A 20,478-nucleotide genomic window follows, 5' to 3' on the forward strand; every position below is an offset into this window, starting at 1 on the left:
TATGAATAAAAGGGAACGCAAGTCTGTGCAGTCTTTAAAGTTGAAATTCTCCATCAAAGAGGTGTTGTGTGTACCTAATTCTGTTTCCCTTGTGAAACCCAAATCTTGTAACATCCAGAACAAGAACTTTGTAATTGTAGAAGTTGCTGAAGTAACGAGAAGAGCAAGCATTACCTGTCAATGCACGCAAAACATAATGTTACCAAAATGTATAAATGAGAAGTTTTACTCCCCACCGTATTTGCCACCCATCTGGGGAACCTGATAACTTTCGGGCCTGACACCTGTGTTCCCCTAAGGTCGGCCCATCTCTTTTCCCGCTTCCTTGGTACTCTTTTCTCCTGCCACCTTCTTCTGTGGGGTGTTAAGTATGTATAAAGTGTCCAGCCTGCCCACAGTAAAGACATAATTTGTTCATTTTACGTTGCTCCTTTTCGCTGGCTGACAATGGCCCCCTTATACTGCCAATCTGCATGGGTTCTACTTCACTCATCCTGCCTCCCCTACCTCTATCCAGTCTTGCAAATGGAACTGCTTCTGGTCTTTTCTTGTCCTCTTTCCTCTTTCATCCTATGATCCAATCGTAATGCCAAGTTAATCATTGCCGTACAAGTACTTGGTTGCGGCTCAACTTGGGCAATGGCATCTTTAAGCTCCTCGCGTAACCACTGATAGAATAACAGTTTACTTGGCCACTGGCCACTCTGTTTCAATTACCAGCCTGTTAAACTGTGTTACATAGGTGACCAAGTCCCTAGTTCCTTGTTTTAATCCCAACAGTTCGTTGTCCTGAGCCAAGGACACCTCTCGTCTGTCAAATAGTCTGCCAAATTCTGCTAAAAAAACATCCCAATTATATAACAACAGATCATCTTTTTGTACCAATGGCATGGCCCAAGCCGCTGCATCCCCTGTTAAATAGGAAATTACAAAAGCTGTTCTTGCCTGTATAGTCTTGAATGCTGTGGGTTTACACAAAAAATGCAGTCTACATTGGGTGAGAAACATCATATATTTTCGGGGATCTCCCACAAAACGCTCCGGTGCTGCCAGAGGAACACTGCTAGGGGGTTGAACAATTACCGTTGGGTTTTGGCTTGTGGAAACTCCTGTTGCCCTGGTACCCTCCAAAGGGGTTCTCTGGGCTACCAAACTCTGGACTTGTGTTTTTAAATTATCAGACTCTTGTCGGGCATGTGCCAACCCTACCTGAATATCCTGAAGTGCCTTTAGCACATCGGCTAGAGGCGGAGGTGTCGCTTCCATTTGGCTTGGGTGGTTGTAAGTATCCCAATATGGGGGTGGCTTATTATGTCAATGATACAAATCAAGGGGAGAGAATTCGACACTCTCTCCCGAACCACAGAAGCCAAATGAAGTCACCCCTCCACCCGTGGTTGGCACAGGTACCTGATAGTTTAAACAGGACACCATGTGGCAGCCAATGGGGGTTAAGAGGAGTTAGGGAGAGGTTGTGGATGGGGTAGGGGAGTATAGGAACACCGGAAAGAGGTTGAGGGAGCACCGAATTTGGATAGGACAAGGGGAAACAACGGAAAAACCCTACCTATTTTTTCTGCTTGTAACACTCTGTACTTGTAACATTCATACCATATCTTGCGTAGACATCCCTGTGCATTGACACCTCTCAATACGTGTCTTGAGAATGGAGTACATGCCACAGAATCCTTTCTTGATATACATACACCTTAATACATGTACGTATGATTCATGGAATGTAAAGATTCACATCAATGGTAAGTAGTTTACACCTACACAGTTTGGTGAACACCCACAATGATAGACAAACACATGGCCCACAGGGCACATAGAAGCAATGAGCACGAACATAACATGCAACGCTGGACGTTTTAAACATAAATGAAAGCACCACATTCCCTCTTTAGTGCCTAGGTTTTCCAAAACCCCCAGTAACGTCCTGAATACAGAAAAAGGGTTAACCTCCAACCCACACAGATTATTGAACGGGTGAAATAGCTTGCATCATATTCATCATAGTCAAATGTTGAGGAGATTTAGCATGTAATCCTAACAGAATCTTTTTCCCAACTTAACTTAGGTCCGGGAGGCCCGCAAGCCGTCCCAGACGCAGCAGTGACCCGCCCTAGCTGGCAGCAACTAGAAATCCACCCGCCGCCGCTCCAATGATTTCCGACACCTTTCCCCGTACTTATCTCATATCCGGGAGGCCTGTGAGCCATCCCGGACGCAACAGTTACGGCAGTCACTCTCCGCCCGTCGCCGCCGATAGACTGCGCTCCCTCATAGAGCGTTCTACAGCTCTCACCCACACCGTAGTCCTGCTCCGCCAGTCTCCTGCTGCCAACACAAAATAAGCCACACCTGCCGTACGCCGTTGACCATTTTATGCTGCTGTTCTTCTTCTTCACAGCTGGTCAAACGAGCGCACGGCTTACAACTACAACCTTCCCCAAGTGCTGCTGGGAATTGTAGTTGATAACCATGTTTCATGTTTTTACATGCTTTTACACACTCCTTTCTTGCTCCAGCCCTTTTTCCTGACATTACCCAAGCTATTAGGCAAAACCTTTCTAATTTGAAACAAGCCCTATTGAGATCTAACCACCATTATTTTGAAGTTGTCAAAAGTTCTTACAAATCCAGTGTCCTCTGATACAAGGGTGATAAGGTTATCCAAGGATGGAAGAGTTTCATTACAGTGTCAATACAGCTTTGGGGTAGCTTCTGGAGACAAGAAGGTGTACTTAAAGTTGGGGAAGAGAGCTGGGTGCTTGTTAAAAAAAATTGTCAACAATTTGTAAAGCTGAGACTGAGCGAGAGAAGCAGTCTAAAAGCCAAGGCAGATTCTAGTGGTAGCTGTAAAACGGACTGAAGGGGCTGCCCCTTTCTTATGGCATAATAAGGAAGAGTTCCTGCCTGTGGAGGTCGAAGAGTCTTGTTTTTAAGTTGCCTAATAAATCCTGAAAGTACCAAGTTGCAGCACAGATAATAAAACTATGGTTGACTAAAATATTGTCAGAGAACATTATATTGAAGGTGGTTGAAGCACTAGTACACTGTGAAGCAAAGGAGCCTGTTTCCACAGTGCAATTGGCAGAAGGGAGTTGTCAAGAAGAAAGCAACCCCTTTAGAAAAAGCATCACGAAAAGTTGTACCAAAGATGCTGCAGAAGCTACAAAAAGATGGATAGTTGTTGAAGCAGAAGTGATACTTTTGTTTTAAACTTTGTCAAGTCTATCCTGGAACGTGGTTATCCAGGATTACCATTGGTGCTGTTTTCTTTGTGTAAATTGGAAAGGGAACGTTTCACCAAACGGAGAAAGAACTGTAAGGGAGCGGCAGGGGCTCTCTAGCAGTCACTCTGATTACCAGCAGAAGGACATTTGGGCCCCAGCAAAATCCCTGCTGCAAGAACGGAAGACTCCACCACAAAAACAGGTTACGTCCCCGAAACCTATCGGGGATGCGGATTGGTCAGTTTAGGCAAAATACTTACATGGTATATAGGGGTTGTCTGATTATTGGATAGCCATATCTGGTGGCTCCTCCTGGGACCACCTCTACCTACAACAACTACAAAGTTTCAGGAAAGTAACTAAGCTATTGTCCACTACAACATATGTCTCAACATGGAAGGTAACTCTGGATTGGACAGAACCTTTGGACAGCTACCAGATTTGTTGTACCTTTTTCAGGGCGATGGGAATGAGTATGAAGGTGCTAGATGTCCCCTCATGTTGCCATCTCTGATCACCTAAGCCTGAGAGAGTACATTCATTTGTTAACATTGAGCAACGCTCGTTACTTTCCACCTCTGGTTCGCTGGGAACAGCTTCCCTATGTCTGCCTTGAGTGAATAGGCATTGTCCTATTCTTCCAGATCACGTGTGTAGAGACCACGAAATGGACTTGTAATTATGAGGATTTTAAACTGAATTTCTCGCAGGTGCTTTATCATCTTGCTAACTGGAAACTTTCCGTCTCTGCTTGTCCATGGGTGGGGTGTGCACTGTGTCTGTGCTGGAAGCTCTGCCTGCCTGCCTTTAGCTGCATTAGGCTATCGGCCTCTCTATGTATACAAAATGTGTCTCCCATTTCCCATTCACTTCAGTGCACCTATAGCTTCCATCTTTGGTTTTATGGCTTTTCATGTTAACTGCAATTAAGCATGTGCAAGCAGGACATGTGTTCTTAGCATCTTGCTGTTTCTGCTTTTGGGTAACTGTCATGAGGCGAAAGTGTGCGCGATGGGCCAGAGGACAGCAAAGAACCTGCGGCTTTATCTGTGGACACTGCATGGGCCTCGACAGCACCGTCGAGAGTCGGCCATGGGGTATGTTTTTAGTGTGTTTGTGCTTGTGTGTACCTCGGCCGCCATGTGTCTTCTCCATCACAGAACAGCCAGTCAGTTTCTTGGAGTCCGGGGCCCGCACCTTGGGTTCTAACAGACCCTGCTCGACCTTGCCGTCACTCATGACCCCGATACTGCCCTCACTGGAGTCTTCCATCACCTCGATGGAGGCCTTGGCCTGCATGGCTTGAGTGGCGCAGCATTTGGTCTGCTGGTCCTCTAGGGTTTTAGACTGAAAAAGTTTCCAGGATTTACAATCCTTTTCGGAGTCATCCCTCGGAAGACCGTGATTGCACACTTGGTGCGTGTCCTTCCACAGGAATTTTCGGTGGCAGGAGGGGCAACATTTAAATGGGGTTTGGTCCATTATACTTTAAAAAGGCAGATTGGTGAGTAAATAAGAAAGGGGAGGATGGAATAAGCATTCTCTAAAGAAGTCAGTATGAAGAACCTCCCCCCTCTCCCTACTGTAATGGGCCAAAGCTCAAAGAGGCCTGTGAAAGCCGCATCTGGTCTTCGATCAGTCAGTCATCGACGATGAGGGTGTTCATCGGGAGCCGTCGAGCATTCAAGTGGTCCTGTAGCAAGGCGAACAACAGAGGAAAGAAAGTCTATAAGTATAACTTTAGCTAATCAAAGGAATCAGCCAGGATGAGAACTCTGCAAACAATCTGAGGGACCTCAAAGGGTGAAGGACCATGGGTACAGTACATGTCACACTAGGGACAGTATTACTAAACACGCCCTGTCGACATACATTTGAGTTTCGAAAACAAATCTTGTAATACTCTGCAACTTCCACAGATTGAGGACTATGCAGAGCATGTGATCTAATCAGATCCACAAGATACATACATATATAATACTATCCCTAGTGTGACGTCCACTGTACCCAAGATCCCTCACGCGTCTAGGATCCTCATTTTGTTTTTTTCCGCCATACTGGTCAGAAGCATTTTGCGGAGTGCCCTGGCCTTAGCCATACTTTTGCTAAAATATCGATTAATTTACATCCTTTCCCCATCCCAACGTCGAACTTTGACACTCGACGCCGGCTTGGAGAAGAATTCGACTGTCGGCTGCTGCACGACGGATTTGGGCCTCGGAAGGCCTCTGGCCTCGGCCCGGGCCTTGGAAGGCCTCGGCCCGGGCCTTGGAAGGCCTCTGGCCTTGGCCCGGGCCTTGGAAGGCCTCTGGCCTCGGCCCTGCAAGTAGGGAGAGTGGGGGTTGGACATACTCTACACTCTTGGTATATAGGTACACCTTATCATTTCCTACACTTACCAGCCCGCTGCCTCAAGGTGCGTATGGAGGTTACCCCTTTTCAATTCTGCCCCAAGTGCAATCGCAAATACCCTTGGGTCGACAGGCATGCCACGTGCAATCTCTGCTTGCCGAGGGACCACCACGAAGCGAACTGCAGAGCGTGTAGTAGGTTTAAACCTAAGACACTTAAGGACCGTTCGACGAAGCGTTGGGCCAACCACGCCAGGCAGGTGGCCATGGCAGCGGAGGGCGCCTTCAGCAATGGCAGCGACGCCGTGCTTTCGGACGGCGAGGGCATTACGGCGTCTAAAGACAGCCGAGCGTAAGTCCCCGACCTCGGAAGGTCGTCCGACAGGGCGGCTATGGGGAAGGCCCCCGGCGACACAAGCGCTTCACACACCACTCACACAAAACACACGAAGTCCAACCGAGACTCGACGACGTCGAGTTCTCAGAGAGAGGCACATAGAGAACGGTCCGAATCGGTGTCCTCTGGGCGTTCTCGATCGAGATCGCCGCATGACTCCAGGCAATCATCCACTCTTGCCAAGAGTGCCTCGCTCCCTAAGCTAACAGAAGTTCGATCGTCGGAGGACAAAGACGACTTCCACCCCCAGGCCGCTCTCCAGGAGTCGGAGCCCACAGACAAGATCAGCGAGACCCCACGTTCGAAGGACAGGGACTCTACCCCCGATCCTCGACGCCAGGCGTCGAAAAGCTCCAGAATCACAAAGGGACAGGGAAAACACTCTTCCACTCACGGGGAGGGGGGGGAAACAGCAGAAGCAACCACTGCACTCTTCCACACCTGTAAAACACTCCACTCCTCTTAAACAGACAGACAAGCCCAAGTCTGCTGCTATTTCTAAAAACAGCAAGCCTACTCAGGATAAGTCTCCTAGACTTTCTGAGAGAGTCATTCCCAGTTCCAAAGAATGGTTGAGTGACGACATAGATAGGGTCATGTCAAGGATGTCTTATTTGGCAGACTTTTATGATAAAAATCCAGACCATTTCCTTTCATATAATCCACAAGGGGCTACACCCTCAGGCTCTAATGATCCTATCCCCCCCCCGAGTAAGAAGCCCCGGTTTGAGACACCTATGAGGTCTTCGGACCCCTTCGATGTACAACCATACTCACGGCCATACTAGCAGTATCAAGGAGAGACTTCCTTTGGTGAGGACCAAGAATTTGGCATGGTAGAAGAGCAAACCGGGACGGGCTACTATGGGGATGATGAGGACCAAGAAGAGGAAGAGGAAGACCCTGAAACCTACAGAGTAGATTCCCTGGTAGAGAATGAAGCCCCGGTTACCGACTCCCCTGTCGAAAGCCAACCCCTCCTGAACGAGGTTCTCGCACGAGCAGCAGAACACTTCCATATTGACACCCACGGTGTCCAGGAGGAGAGGCACTTCGCCGAGGAGTTAGTGGGAGAAAGGAGGCCTGTTGTTGCCCAGACCATCCCTATCCTTAAGTCTATTCAGCGAAGAATAGACCCGTCCCTGGTGAACCCGAACCTCACCAGAGCAGTCAATCCCAGAGTTGAAAAACTTTTCAGGGCAGCCCAGTCTGACCCTCTCTATATAAGAGGACATCTGAAGCCAGACTCCCTAGTTGTCACTAACACTCGTAAGAGGGCTGGAACACCCTTTTCATTGTCCGAAGCTCCTCCAGACAAGGAGAGCAAAAAACTATATGGTTTCGGCAGGAAAGTAGCCTCAACGTCCGCCTATCAGGCAAGGATTGCAAACTCCACCACCCTGTTGGCCAGCTACAACTGCCATCAATGGGAAGAAGTCGCGGCACTCATAGCCTCTGCACCAGAACCCTTAAAGGGCCAGTTAGCACGAATTTCAGCAGAGGGTAGAGCCGTGTCTGGTTGCATTTTAAAAGCAACTTTTGACGCCGCGGACAACGCAGGCAGATTGATAGCAGAAGGTACTGTTATCAAGAGACATGCATGGTTACGGCAGTCTGGTTTTAAGGCAGAAAACCAGGCATCATTGTTGGGCAAACCGGTGGAAGCCGATCTGTTGTTTGGTAAGGCGGTCGAGGACGCGCTGAAGAATGCCAAGGACGAATATGAGACACTCAAGTCCCTTGGCCAACTAACCAATAAACCCCCTAACCAGAGAGGGAATAGGAATGTTCGTCGCCCACGCGGCCAAAATTCCCAGAGAGGATCAAACTATTCCCAGGGGCAGGGTACACAGTGGAACAACAGCAGCCAACAGTCTACCCTGGGTTACGGCAGGGGTAATAGGAGAGGACGTGGTAAAGGCAGAGGCAGCCCCAGTAAAGGAGGCGGCACGCCTCCACCAAAGCAGTGACGCTCAGTTCAGGGTCCCTTCTCACGCAACCCCAGTAGGGGGACGCATTTTCAACTTCACCCAGGCTTGGGAAGGGATCACATCAGACAGATGGGTGCTGTCAACAGTATCTGCAGGGTACTGTATAGAACTACCGCAGCGTCCCCGGAACCATCCTCCACGACAAAGAGTACACTCTTTAGAACAACAGAAGATTCTCCTCGAGGAGATCGCCAATCTGCTAGCAAAGGACGCGATAGAACTCGTCCCGGGACACCAGGTAAACAAGGGTATTTATTCAACTTATTTCCTTGTGCCAAAAAAAGATTTCACAATGCGCCCTGTATTGGACTTACGGCCTGCCAACAAGTATGTCAAGCCCCAAAAGGTTCGTATGACTACGCTACAAGAGGTAATCCCCCTCCTAAAAAAGGGGGATTACATGGCAACCTTGGATATGAAAGATGCCTATTTTCATATTTCCATGTTCCCAGCGCACAGAAGGTACTTGCGCTTCAAGGTGGACAGTCGGCACTACCAGTTCAAGGTACTGCCCTTCGGGATAGCTTCGTCACCAAGGGTATTCACCAAGGTACTGGCGGTGGCGGCTGCACACCTACGCAGGGAGGCAATCCCGGTGTACCCTTATCTGGACGACTGGCTCATAACCGGGGAAACCCCAGTAATTTGCAGGACAAACATTCAAAGGACTATCGAACTCCTCCACGAATTAGGCTTCTCAATCAACGAGAAAAAGTCAAGCCTGGTGCCAAGCACCTCCAAAACAGTTCCTAGGAGCAATCCTAGTTACTCAAGAGGGGTTGACATTTCCTTCAGAGGAAAGAATTCGGAATATACTACTGCAAATTCCGCAATATCAGTCCCGTCACCAAATAACGGTACGCAAAGCAATGCGTTTGCTGGGCATGATGGCGTTGTGTATTTACCTGGTCCCCCACGCGCGCCTGCGCATGCGTCCCATGCAGGAATAGTTGGCGAAACAGTGGTCTCAGGCAAGTGGTCAGTGGGACGATCTAGTGGTCGTTTCGCCAACACTGGTACAAAGCCTTCACTGGTGGACAAGAGAGAATCTTGCACAGGGGAAACCCTTTTACGATCCTGAAGTACAGGCAGTAGTCACTACCGATGCATGCCTGACGGGGTGGGGAGCTCACCATCTCCACCACACAGCGCAGGGTCTCTGGTCTCACTCAGTGGCCAAGAACCACATGAACCTGCTAGAGCTTCTGCAGTATTCAGAGCGCTTCAAGCGTTCGAGCCCCACCTACTAAACCTGTCAGTGCAAATCCGGACGGACAGCACGACAGCCATGTTCTACCTGAACAAGCAAAGAGCGACTCGTTCGCCAAATCTGTCCAACCTTGCCCAAAAAATCTGGATATGGGCACTCAGACGGAACATCTTCCTGTCATCACAACATGTTCCAGGGGAGCTCAATTCCCTAGCGGATGCTCTGAGCAGAGACTCCCTCCCAGAGGAACACAAATGGGTTCTACACAGAGAGGTTGTAGAAGATATCTTCTCTCAGTGGGGTTTCCCCACTATAGACCTATTCGCCACAAGCGAAAACAGACAATGCCCAGGATTTGCATCCAGGTTCCCCCAACCAGACTCCCAGGGGAACGCCCTGTGGATGAACTGGTCAGGGATGTTTGCGTACGCTTTTCCACCAACTCCTCATCAGGAAGGTGGTCTACAAGATGAACAGAGAGTCGATGATGCTCGTCCTAGTTGCTCCCATGTGGGCAAGACAACCGTGGTTCCCACACCTACGCAGGATGGTGGTGTGCAAGCCCATCAAACTTCCGGCCTGGTACAACCTACTGTCCCAGCACCAAGGTCAAACAGTGCATCAGCAACCCAACTCAATGAACCTGGCAGCATGGCTCCTGAGGTCATAGAGTTTGGACATCTCAATTTATCACAGAGGTGTATGGACATCCTAAAGGAATCTAGGAAACCAAACACAAGGCACTGCTACTTTGACAAGTGGAAGAGATTCGTTATCTGGTGCCAGAGTAAACAAATCAACCCAGTTGATTGCACTCCTTCCACTATTGTTACATACATGCTCCACCTGCTGGATGCAGGACTGGTTTTTAACTCACTGAAAGTACACCTGGCAGCCCTGTCGGCATACACCACTTCCCATAACAAGGTCTGGTGGTGGAAAGTACCAGTAGTTAAAGCCTTCATTGAAGGAGTAAAGAGACTTCACCCTCCTATTTCAAACCCACCACCAGGGTGGAACCTTAATGTGGTGCTATCTAAGCTCATGGGCCCCCCTTTCGAGTCCATGCATAAAAGCAGTCTCAAACACCTGACTTATAAAACAGCCTTCTTAGTAGCTATTACTTCTATAAGAAGGGTCAGTGAAATTCAGGCTCTGTCAGTGCAGGATCCCTTCTTCACTGTCCATAAAGACAAACTGGTTTTACGCACACACCCTAGGTTCTCACCTACGTTTATATCTAAATTCCACGTAAACCAGTCCATCGAGCTTCCGGCTTTCTTCCAGGACCCTCAAAGCTCGGCTGAGGTGAAACTACACACCCTAGATGTGCGTAGGGCGGTCCTCTACTATGTAAATAAAACCAGACCGCTAATGAAAACAGATCAGCTGTTTTTCTCCGTAGCTACAGGCAGAGAGGGAGATCGCGTCTCTAAAGGTGCCATCTCGAAGTGGATTATTAACTGTATCCAGCTATGTTACTCACTCTCTGAAAAGACTCTGCCTTTCACGCCAAGAGCCCACACTACAAGAGGCATTGGGGCCACTCTGGCTTTCATTGCAAATGTACTCCTTGACACCATTTGCAAAGCAGCTACTTGGAGCTCTATTCACACTTTTACTCAGCATTACTGCATTGACACCCATTCCAAGGCAGATACACAAGTGGGACAAGCGGTTCTAAGACACTTATTTGCTCATGACCCTTCTCACATCCCACCTCCTTCTTCAGGTATTGCTTGCTAATCTATGCACAGCATGTGATCTAAGCAGATTCCACAAGGCTCAGAAGGGATACATTACTCACCGTAATCATATTTCTAATGCTTGTATCTGCTTAGATTCACATGCGACCCACCCTTCCTCCCCTCTGAGAGAAGGCGCATGGTTGCTTGTAGTCTTACCTTTCTATCTATCTGCTTGGATTATCTGTACTCGCGCTACTCCTCATGCTACCTCATGTCAGAAAAAATACAATCTGAGGGTCCTAGACGCGTGAGGGATCTTGGGTACAGTGGACGTCACACTAGGGATAGTATTACTGGCACGCCCTGTGTCGACACCCATTTTCGAGTTTCGAAAAACAAACTGTAATACTCCGCAGCTTCCACTAGATGTCGGCCTATGCACAGCATGTGAATCTAAGCAGATACAAGCATCAGAAATACGATTACGGTGAGTAATGTATCGCATATATATCTATCTTGTGGATCTGCTTAGATCACATGCTCTGCATAGTCCGCAATCTGTGGAAGTTGCAGAGTATTACAAGATTTGTTTTCGAAACTCAAATGGATGTCGACAGGGCGTGTTTAGTAGTACTATCCCTAGTGTGACATGTACAGTACCCATGGTCCTTCACCCTTTGAGGTCCCTCAGATTGTTTGCAGAGTTCTCATCCTGGCTGTTTCCTTTGATTAGCTAAAGTTATACTTATAGACTTTCTTTCCTCTGTTGTTCGCCTTGCTACAGGACCACTTGAATGCTCGATGGCTCCCGATGAACACCCTCATCGTCGACGACTGACTGATCGACGACCAGATGCGGCTTTCACAGGCCTCTTTGGGCTTTGGCCCATTACAGTAGGGAGAGGGGGGAGGTTCTTCATACTGACTTCTTTAGAGAATGCTTATTCCATCCTCCCCTTTCTTATTTACTCACCAATCTGCCTTTTTAAAGTATAATGGACCAAACCCCACTTAAATGTTGCCCCTCCTGCCACCGAAAATTCCTGTGGAAGGACACGCAACAAGTGTGCAATCACGGTCTTCCGAGGGATGACTCCGAAAAGGATTGTAAATCCTGTAAACTTTTTCAGCCTAAAACCCTAAAGGACCAGCAGACCAAACGCTGCGCCACTCAAGCCATGCAGGCCAAGGCCTCCATCGACGTGATGGAAGACTCCAGTGAGGGCAGTATCGGGGTCATGAGTGACGGCAAGGTCGAGCAGGGTCTTTTAGAACCCAAAAGGCGGGCCCCGGACTCCAAGAAACTGACTGGCTGTTCTGTGATGGAGAAGACACATGGCGGCCGAGGTATACACAAGCACAAACACACTAAAAACATACCCCATGGCCGACTCTCGACGGTGCTGTCGAGGCCCATGCAGTGTCCACAGATAAAGCCGCAGGTTCTTTGCTGTCCTCTGGGCCATCGCGCACACTTTCGCCTCATGACAGTTACCCAAAAGCAAAAGTCAGTTCGGACACCGCACATAAAAAGGCTCTCCTTTTACGTGCCGAAAAACAAGCAGCAAAAGGCGTTTCGGCGTCCCCAAGAAAATTCTGCTTAAGGCGAGGTCATCGAAACATTTTTCGACTCCCTTCGCCCCAAAAGACACACAGACATGGTTTTCCACCCCCTTAGATACTCTTGTCGGGGGTCAGGGGTCATGCACCACACAGATCGCCCCCCCCCACCACCACCAGTAAGAGGGCAGACACTCCACTGGCATCGGAAGAAGCCCTGCCAGACAAGGAGAGCAAAAAGATATATACATTCAGGAGAAAGGTCACCTCCTCTGCAGCATACCAGACCAGAATTGCTAACACTACGCCGTTAGCTAGTTATGGTTGCCACCAATGGGATGATCTGGAACGCCAAATCGAAGCCGTCCCAGAACCACTAAGGGCTCAATTACTGAAGACCATCCCAGAAGACAAGCAGATCCCAAACTGTATACTAAAAAATTACCTTGATGCAGCATATAATGCAGGACGCATCATAGCAGAGGGAACACTCATCAAGTGCCATGCCTGACTTAGTCAGGATTCGAGATAGAGAATCAGGCAACCCTCTTAAACATGCCAGTGGAGCCAAATGTGTTATTCAGGAAGGCTGTAGAAGACGCCCTTATGAGTGCCGAGGAGGTGTACGACACTCTTAAATCCCTTCGACAGTTGACGAACAAACCATATTCCCAACGGGGCTCCCCAAACTGTAGGAGATTTCAAGGCCGGTGTGCGCAATGTTCCTCGGGCTACAAACTGGACGAACAGTCCTCGTCTTGGGGCCAGTCGCAAGGCCAAGGTTCCTCGTCCAATTATCAAAGAGGAAACAAAAGTGGCAGAGAAAGGGGCAGAACCTGAACTGGGAAGAGGCTCAACCCCTCACAAACAAGGACACACCGTTTCAGGTCCCCTCCCATGCCAATCCAGTAGGAGGCTGAATTTCTCACTTCACCCACTCATGGGAGGTGATCATGCCAGACAAGTGGGTGTTGTCCACCGTGGCAGGCAGGTATTGTATTGAGTTGCTACAAAAACTACCCTACCACCCGCCAAGACAGAAGAAAATGACAGCAGAAGAACAAGGCATACAGCCGGCATGTTCGCCCTACACATTAGCTCTTTTACCGACCTCAGCCAGGGTATTTTATGCCACAGGTCCCTGCTCAGTGTCACTTTCATTATAAAGTGACATAACGTGGCATTTTTATTCCCCATATTCTCAGCCAGACGATGCTCGGGGCAACCGCCCAGTCATCCTCCATAAAGGTCATCCCCCAATTTCTATGTACCGAGCAAAGCATGCAGCAACCCATTTACATATAAGGTAAAAGGTATGGGGGCCAAAACACACCCCTGACGAACACCCAGTACGATATCTGTAAGTGATTTCAATCCGGCACACACCTAAGTCAACGCCTAGCATGTAATGCACAACTGAAATCCTTATTTATTTTTGCCTGAAAGTTCTTTTATTCTGAACGATGTACCACTCATATCACGCCCCTCTCCTGGAACACCCCCCACCCCCGGGTCACACTGAACCAGGAATCAGGCTGCTTTGCAAAGTTAAAATATTTATTTAGGTATTCACAATTTAATCACACTGTTATAATGGGTACACAATGATCACCAATGGGGTGATGTAACACTGAATAATCCCTTTAATACACAAGGAGTAATAGTGAGCAAAACAATTCAGCACAGAAATAATACTTGTGTGTGTGTGTGTGTGTGTGTGTGTGTTCAGATTAGAAAACGCTGTGGTTAAGGGTTCCCTCTGCACACCCCTCAACCCCCTAATAGACAATGTAAAGAGATGGGAGGAGAGAGCAGGTATTCAGGAAAGGCAAACTCAAACAAAATATCAATCCCCATTCCCACCAGCAAACACAAGAGAGAAACGGAATTGACTGAAAATCTGTCAGAATGGTTTTTAACGTTATCTTAGAATGGATTGGGTAAAAACACTAAATATGGTTTAAATTGCTGAAATGGTTATAATTCTTACGGGAGCCTCTTTGGATAGTTGCACGCAAACCCTAGCAATGATTTAATACCAAAAAACAATGTGAAAATGGAAAATTAAGGTCGCGAGCAATCTTAAGGTGTTTTACACGTGTAAGAATTTCCCTAAAACAAAATTCGTGGCAAACTTTTCACTGCACGATAATCGTGATAACAGGAGAACCGTATGGATTTGGGATGCGGTTTTAGATGCAAATTAAAGCTGTGGATGTTAGTTACAAACAGAAGTTGAAATTTTGTTTCTAGCACAAGGGTGCTATGGACGTTTTAGTGGAGGTCGTTTTTTCGAGATGGGCGCAAGAATGGAAAACAGGAATGCGTTTTTAAAATGACAAAAGGATTTCTTACACTAGAGGATGACTATGAACAAAACAAATACCCCCAGGAACACAGCCACTTGATCAGGGTGACTGCCTGTAGTGGTCCCGCCTTCTTCAGATGAGATAAGATCAGCGCAGAGATAGTTTTAACAATACTAAGACAGGAGGAAGGTAGGATGGATTGGATAGAGAGTTCAGACAATTCAAAAATACTCCTAACAATATCCGGTTCTGAAGACAAGATAGGATGGGTTTAAGATGGGGATTAACTAAGCAAGGAACATAGGCTAGTGACACAGTTCTATCTATAGATACTCACTAGATATGTTTTTAAACAGAACCGTCAGGATTCTGGTCCATCAAAATTCTGGTCAGGAAAGGGAATCTGGTTCTGGGACAGACAGCTGGGCACATCGGATTGGATCTGCAATCAGCAAGGCGCTCTAGTCACAACACGGCACAGGACTGGACTGGATCTGCCCTTTTTGGTTCTGATGATAATTTGATTTTCAGCAGGCAAGCAGTACAGCACAGCCCGGCTGTAGTATGATGCTTCCCCTTAGGTGTGTGGTGTTGGTTCTAGTTCTGGATATTGAGGCCTAGCTGAAAAGTGTTCAGCTATGCAATGGGCCTTTCTGCTTTGCCAAGTTTCTGTAGTCTGGAGCAAGGAAGATGGAAAGTTCTACAGCAGGGTGCTCTGCCAGCATTCGGATAGTGGGTGAATCTGTGTCCTTTTGAGTGGTGAGCTGTCTCTATTTATGCTATGATAAAGGGTATGTGAGTGCTGGTTTATCCTACGATCGCCCCTTTGACAGGGATTAGTCAGGGTCTCCTCTTTGCCCTGATAGGAGGAGAGAAACAGTGTCACCCCTCTTGAACACAAAATCTACTTTTGGCACAATCCATATTTACACACGTGCAACCTCTATAACAATCACATATACAGATTACATATTTTGTACAGCAGCTACTCCTCAAAGCCCCGTTGCTGTGGGATCTTGTCTGCTTTTCACCGAATTTCGCCCTTTTCATCAGGAACACCATGTCTAATTTATCAGAAAATGTCTACAAGTGTGCGCGTATAACATGGCTAGCAGAAATACATTTGGTGTAAAATCACATTTTCTGCCGTTTCCTTCCAGAACATGCCACACGATCTTTCCGCCTCTTGGAATGTGCAGCCAATATTTAGATTTACGAATATGTTCCTTTTATATTTTTGACAATTTTAAGTGGCAAGTTATATGTATTTAAAGAAAATGTTCTTTGTGAATGTTCAACCACAGATGGCTGTTTGGCTCCGCCTCTTTTCGTCTCCCTTCAGTCCAGAAGCATCTCTTCCCTGTTCCTCTTGGCAGAGTCCCTTTTTACGACGGTCCTCACACCTCATATTTCCTGCTTTGCAGCTGTTCATTGTTTCCTTTCCCAATGCAGACCAGGTTCTTCCCCAACCTATAATTATCACTTTGGTGTGATTTCCTGGTTGAGGGAGCTGGTGGGAGAGGCCTTGCCTCTGTGAGGAAAGCTGTTATTCCAGTTTGGTAGCTTTTAGCCAGCTTAAATTTAAATGTTAATTCTGTTGCTTTTTTCCTTAGCTTAAAACCAACTTGTGATTTCTAAATGGCAGCTAGAATTCTCATTCTAGATTTTAAACCATGGGATCAAACAATTACAACATAGGTTACTCTCAGTAACAGGCCACTTGGATTGCAAACATTTGATTTCAGTTTATACATGTTTAAAGTTTAATCAGGCAGCTTCCTGACAGCTGTCATTCAGGCGGCCGAGGGTACTGCACCCAGATTTAGACAGATCCACAGACAGGCTACTTTTGCTGTGGAAATCCCTTGATGCTTTCAGCTTTTCAGGACATTGTAAGTTCACAATGATTTCTTGAACTCAGTGAATTTTAGCTCCTATTAAGAATTTTGGATGTTTGAGGGTGTTTCTTACCGGCATTCTGCAGTTTCAGCAACAAAGAAAAAGTGATTTGGCGCAAGATTTGGGGTTTCCTTTAGCAAAGCACTGCTTTTTCCTCCTGTACTCCATTTTCACTTGTTGTGGAGCCCAGTGACATCTTTCAGAAGTGAGATCTCAATTCCACCACTGACAACATGCCTGGCAGATTGGGCAGCCGTCTTTTTGTGCTTTACAGAGCGCGATTTTCAGAGGTTTTGGCGCACACATGGGTTTTGCGGCCATTTTACTATTTCTGGCACCATCAGAACACAGTGATGCCACATGGCAGAGCAAAAGTGGGTCAGAACATCCCACATATCAAACCACTCGGTACACCTGCCCCCAGGACCAAACCGGACATTAGCTTTGTTATCTGAGTGAATCTCCCGCAACACTCCCAAGATGTCCACAGGGCAGCCCATAATCCATGAACGCGAGGTAAACTACCTCGGCCTTGAAGAAGACAAAATTTGAGACTAAAAGGTACAGATTTAGTACCTGCTCCATTGTGCCCAAGACAGGGGGAAACCCGAACTAAATCTCAGTTAGGATCTGTGCCTCAGTGAGCCACTGCTCTGTGACCCAGCAGCACCCGGCCAAAAATCTTAAAACTAGTGTCCAAAAGAGAGATGGGGCGATATGAGCAGGGTTTGGTTATAACCCCTATTTTAAAAATTGGAAAGATGGTTGCCGTCCTCCAAGATGCAGGATAATGCCCTGAACTCAAGCAGGCGTTAAAGGCCAAGGTCAGCACCAGAGCCCATAGATCAATTTGGCTAATTAAGAGATCTGCCGGTATGGCATTTGGGCCAGCTGCTCGGTTTCATGACTGTCCCCCCTAGGATATTCCCCCAGGCAACTCTTTCTTTCTTGCACGACCATCATCCTACAAGCACCCAAAGTAGGAGACCCAATCCGCCGCCCCCACATGAGTGTCGTCTAGACCTTGTTTTCCCTCGTTGGAAGATCCACTCGTCACAAATTCCCAGAAGCCCTTTGCATCATTCACCCAAATTGCCTCTAGAAATTCCTCCCAAGCCATGACTTCCAACTCTAGTTTCCTTTTCTCAATCGTCCTATAATAGTCAGTATGTGCCTGAGCTATGCGGAGTCTGTCCGTTGTACGGCATTTTAGGGCATCTAACATGGTTGATTTTGCCCGCCTGCAGGCTTGGTCTAACCAGCCCCGCTTTCCCTCGCTCCCTGGGTGTCTGGGCATCACTGTAAAACCCCCAGTGAGTGCCTCCAGGATGCCCATGAAAAGATCCACCACTTCCCCTTGGCTGTTGGGTTTATCCATTATCCCCATTGGGGCCCTTCGTTGGGTGGGTAATATTTGCAAATGCAGACCAGAGCCTAGGATTTTCCCCCATTTAATTCTTCTGAGTGATACTGCAGCACTGTCCACCTGGCACAGTGGGCTAGACACGTGCACCACCCCCTCAACCAGACACTTGACTGTCAAAACCAATGGGTAATTATTACTATTACCCACTCTTGCTACTTCAAAACTCACAATGAGTTTCCATAGGTCCAGTGTTAGACAAATCTAGTCAATGATGGAGGATCCCAAATGGTTATTGAACTTGCTTTTACCATGGATGTCTGGATTGATGTGTCCATTCACCGATCGCAAACCCCACTCAATTGGAGACCCCTTTTACACACCCTAGTATCCTCCATTTGAGGCTCCAAAACCTTTAACACGTGTTCCTCTATTGGTTCCTAAAGATCGTTTGGCAAACCACAACCCATTTTGACATTGAAATCTCACCCCCAAATACATTTATTCGGGGTATTCAATGGATCTGCCATATACTTATAAACAAATTTCTTTAGTTTTGACCAAACCTCCCACTCCACCTTATTGGGACTGTTGTGTAGAAAGTTAGAACATTAAACCTATCATTGACAAAGGTTTTGAACCTCAAAGGTTGCAAAGATTCCAACTTGGTCTTGACCACCTCCACCATACAAGGTACAGAGGCATTGACCATATCAACCAAACCTCCTCCAAAACTCCACCCTCTCCTATTCTTTTTGGCAGGGATGCCATAAGAGGCGTAGCCATCCCGGCAGGGCAACTCCAGGTCCCATGTTTCCTGCAGTAAAATGATCTTGTGGCACTTAAAAAATTCTACGTTCTCATCCAACTGCAATTTTCCCCAGAGTCTGCTATATTCCAAGATACAATTTTAACTTCAGTGGCCCCCACAGTTCGTACTATCCCCCCACCTGAAGGGCCTACCAAGTCCCCTACTGTGGGTAAGCACTGCGCTTCCTCATGTCAATATTGCTCGTCCAATGACGATAGTGGCTCAAATCTATTCTGAGCTGGGTGGCTCCAGTTGGGTTCAGCCCGCCCTTGTCGTTCACGGCCATTTGCCCTCACTGTTGCCCATGCAGGCACACCTACCGCACTAGGGACGAAAGAGGCAGCTCCACCGCCCGTCCCCAACAGAAGTCCCCCAGTGTGATGGGGCTGCCCTCGACCTCCCCTGGGCATAAAAACGATCCAGACCCACCAAACTACTATCCAGTTTTGAGCCATTGGCCCTCAAACCCCTTGTTAGGTTTGAGGTCACCATATGACTGACTAAAGTGGGGTTGGAAAATGAAACCACAATGCAGTGGCCCTCAACAGACTTTCTAGTGGGAACTACCCATCCCACTCTTCTAGCCATTAAGACCGCTTTAGGGTCTATGCTTGAATCCATCAAACTGGAATTTATCCAGTGTGTGGCCTTATTCATCAGAGATTAAGTGGATTCTAAGGCTCCCCCGGGTAAGCCCTGGACTCCCATTATTACAACAACTAAGGGTGCTGCCATCCGGGGGAGATTTAGTACCACACTTGCCTCCACTTTACCTGTCCATTGCTTTAGGAAATGTATACGGAAGGGGGTGTATCCCTTCTGTTGGGATCCCTGATCCGGTGCATCCTGTTGGTGCACCAGTCGATGCAGACGGCATGGGATTATCACCTGTCGCTACGCCCTCCCTTGCCCCCTGCACCACCTGGCTTCTTTCCCCCATAGGTGTTTGTACTGGGCAGGTCCCTCTTCCTGCACAATTCTGGTTAATGGCATTCACGTTCATTTTCAAATCTCTAATTGAGTCATCCATTATCTCCAGTGTGTTCATGACCCCTTTTTTGAATGTTTTAAGCAGGGCATATGTAGCCTCTATTTTGGCTCGACATTGAACATCTGGTGAGGGACCCCCAGTCATAGACCCCCTATTTGCGGTCAAAAGTTGGAATAATGGTTTCAGTTTAGTATCTAGGAAAGACTCAAGCCATGTCTGATAATCTTCCTCATCTGAGGCTGTGCATTGGGCCATTGATCACCCAGGGCCTCCCCCATATCCCTAGGAGGGGCCAATGTGGTTACTTTTTCCCTAGGCCAACCAGTTCAGTATCCTGGCTGGGTGAGGGTACCCCAGACGCCCCCCCCTGCCACCTCCCCCCAAACGGCCCTTTGGGTGCTTGAGTTGCACGAGGTGCTAGGAGTAAAAAAACCTTCTCCCTGTCCCTCATCCTCCAATCCTCAGTGGTCTCTATTGAAGAGGCAGCTTCCCAAATAGCTTTTTTTGCTGTAACTTTTATCCTGTCTGCCAGATTTCCTGCCATTGATTTTAGATCGAAATCCAGAGATAGTTGTCTCACCAGTCACTTAGGGTTAAGAGGCCTGGCTACGGGCTTACGATTAGCCTTAGGGACTCTTGTTTGCTTGGGTTTTTTTAGCACTGGTGGCT

General features: G+C 47.6%; 1 protein-coding gene across 14 annotated transcripts in view; it reads left to right on the forward strand.

The window, feature by feature from the left end:
* The window catches only part of MYO18A (myosin XVIIIA), a 1,313,149-nt gene that overhangs the window by 653,732 nt on the left and 638,939 nt on the right, over nucleotides 1-20,478 (forward strand). The gene's annotated exons all lie outside the window — the stretch shown is intronic.

This window comes from Ambystoma mexicanum, chromosome 9 (assembly GCF_040938575.1).
Source record: "Ambystoma mexicanum isolate Mex_15411 chromosome 9, UKY_AmexF1_1, whole genome shotgun sequence".
NCBI classification, from domain to species: Eukaryota; Metazoa; Chordata; class Amphibia; order Caudata; family Ambystomatidae; genus Ambystoma; species Ambystoma mexicanum.